Raw genomic sequence first — 3152 nt, forward strand, 5'->3', positions numbered from 1 at the left:
CCAACTCCAAGTCTGAGCTCTTTCCACTAACTCTCCTCTTCCTCAGTGCTGAGGCCAATTTGGAGGGTGACAGTTAGAGCCCATGAGAAGCCTGCAGGGAGAGGCAATGCACAGCTCACTGCACTGCCAGGCAGGCAGTGCTAAAACAGCTTCTCCACAGAGACCAGGTTTCAGGCCCACCCACCTCCATGCCATCATGTGGACACCATCCAACCTTAAGACTCTCCTGCCCTGACGTGGCATCCCTTCCCCAAGAGTTCCCATCCTGAGAAGAGTCATCCTGAGGGCGGGGGGTGGGCGGGGAGTGGATGAGCCCATCTGGAGGAGATCTGGAAGAGCTGGAGAGGAAGAGGAAGATGACTTGGCGGCTCAAAGTCTGGGAATCTGCCAGCCTCTTCCTGAGTCTCGGGGCAGAACTCTGGCTACCCCCCAACCTCCCCAAACCTAGGCACCAGCCAAACTGTCTTTTTTACCTGAGTTCTAGTGACCAGTTCTGGGACCGGGTAGTATTCCCGAATCTTAGAGCCAAAAGCGAGCATATAAGGCAGGCAAGGACCTTCAGGATTGCCTGGTTGAAACCCCTCAGTGTACAGAGGAGGAAACTGAGGCCCAGATAAATGATTCGGGCCTGGAACCCAGGCCCCATGTCCCACAGTTTATGCTCTTTCAGGACACCATCATGCTTTCTGCCCTGAGCTGAAGAAGACCTAGAGAAGTCATTTCTTCTCCCTTTTCCTCCAGGCAAAACCCAGACTCCGTTTGCCCACAAAACTGATCATCTCTCCTATGTGTTGAATAGATGGATAAATGGAATTTACAGACATCTGTCCCACTTCTCCCCTAATGGAGACCCACAGTTCTTCCTCCTTGGGTACCCTGTTCTACTGATTTCATGTTTCTTGTGTTTAAAAAATCCCTAGGTTGACTGGGAGTGGTGGCTCATGCCTGTAATCCCAGCACTTTGGGAGGCCGAGGCGGGAGGATCACTTGAGGTCAGGAGTTCGAGACCAGTCTGGTCAACATGGTGAAACCCCGCCTCTACTAAAAACACACAAAAAATTAGCCGGGCTGTGGTGGCTCATGCCTGTAATCCCAGCTACTTGGGAGGCTGAGGCAGGAAAATTGCTTGAACTTGGGAGGCGGAGGTTGCATTGAGCTGTGATCGTGCCACTGCACTCCAGCCTCCAGCCTGGGCAACAGAGCAAGACTCTGTCTCAAAAAACAAAAAACAAACAAAACAAACAAACAAAAAATCCCTAGGTTGTCTGATATAATTCTCCCATCCTGCAATTTCAATGGAGCAAAGCCCATCTCATGCCCTGCTAGTTTTCCTCCCTTGCTGTTTCTCCTTACCCTCCCTGGTGCAGAACCAGCTATATAATTTGTGAGGCCCATTGCTGAATGAAAATGCTCAGCCCTTTGTTCAAACATCAGTAAGAATATTAAGAGGCGGCTCAGCGCGCAGGCGCAGGGCCAGGCGCCTCCCGCGGGCAGGGGCGGGCGGCCGCAGAGCAGCACGCCCGGCCGTGGCTCCGGTAGCAGCAAGTTCGAACCCCGCTCCCGCTCCGCTTCGGTTCTCGCTTCTCGGCCCTTGGGACTCCAAACACCATTTCCCGGCAGTTCGTTGCGCATTGCGCTCTCCCCGCCACCAGGATGCCGGTGACCGAGAAGGATCTGGCGGAGGACGCGCCATGGAAGAAGATCCAGCAGAACACGTTCACATGCTGGTGTAACGAGCACCTCAAGTGCGTGAACAAACGGCATTGGCGTTGATCTGAGCGACGGGCTGCGGCCCATCGCGCTGCTCGAGGTGCTCAGCCAGAAGCACATGTACCTCAAGTACCATCAGCGGCCCACCTTTCGCCAGATGCAGCTCAAGAACGTGTCCGTGGCACTCGAGTTCCTGGACCGTGACAGCATCAAGCTCGTGTCCATCCATAGCAAAGCCATTGTGGATGGGAACCTGAAGCTCATCTTGGGTCTGGTGTGGACGCTGATCCTCCGCTACTCTATCTCCACGCCCGTGTGTGAGGATGAAAGGGATGATGATGCCAAGAAGCAGATGCCGAAGCAGAGGCTGCTGGGGTGGATTCAGAACAAGATCCCCTACTTGCCCATCACCAGCTTTAGCCAGAACTGGCAAGACAGCAAAGCCCTGAGAGCCCTGGTAGACAACTGTGCTCCAGGTCTGTGCCCAGACTGGGAATCCCGGCACCCACAGAAGCCTGTGGATAATGCAGGAGAAGCCATGCAGCAGGCAGGCAATGGCTGGGTGTCCCACAGGTCACCACTCCTGAAGAAACCATTCACCCGGATGTGGACGAACACTCAGTTATGACTTACCTATCCCAGTTCCCCAAAGCCAAGCTCAAGCCAGGGGCACCTCTCAAACCCAAACTCAACCCGAAGAAAGCCAGGGCCTATGGCAGAGAATTGGAGCCAAAGAAGCCGACATCCTGAAAATGCCAGTGGGCACAAACATAGAAAGTGCCAACAAAAGCTGCCCTGTCCAGCCAGAAGACCAGGAAGGAGCAGCCCAGTGAGGTAGAAAACTTTTAAACAATCACTGCTGTACTCCAGCTCCACACCACAGAAAAAACTGTGCAGTCCCGCACTTACACCCGCAAAGGTGAAAGGGGAGCCTAGACTTTGACCACAGTCTAGCAATAAGGAAGCCATTCCCCAGGAAGGTGTCAGTAGAGGCCGTGGAGGAGCAGTAATGAGGCACTCCTACTCCCTCCAGTGGAACTCCCACCCCCACATGCCAGTAATGAGCATCAGTGGAGGTTGACTGGAGAACCTAGACTTCTTCCCCCACTGTTAGTAACGAGATGTGTACCCTCTCCTCCCCTGCCAGAATGGTATCATAAAACGCCAGCTACAACAGAACATTTACAGAAGACTCAGAGTTTCATTACATGATACCCCAAATATCCAGTTTCAAAAAAAAAAAATCACTTGTCATACCAAGAACCAGAAAGATCTCAAACTGAATGAAAAACACAGTTGATGCCAAAGCAGAGATGATAGAGATGTTAGAATCGTATGACAAAAATTTTAAAGTGGCCATTAAAAAAAGACTTCAGTAGCCGGGCACAGTGGCTCATGCTTGTGATCCCAGCACTTTGGGAGGTTGAGGCGGGTGGATCGTC

At 52.7% G+C, this 3152-nt stretch overlaps 1 pseudogene; it reads left to right on the plus strand.

Moving 5' to 3' along the window:
• Positions 1-1636: 1636 nt before the first annotated feature.
• LOC134759477 (filamin-B-like) lies at positions 1637-2460 on the plus strand (annotated as a pseudogene).
• Positions 2461-3152: the final 692 nt, after the last annotated feature.

This window comes from Pongo abelii, chromosome 10 (assembly GCF_028885655.2).
Source record: "Pongo abelii isolate AG06213 chromosome 10, NHGRI_mPonAbe1-v2.0_pri, whole genome shotgun sequence".
Lineage (NCBI taxonomy): Eukaryota > Metazoa > Chordata > Mammalia > Primates > Hominidae > Pongo > Pongo abelii.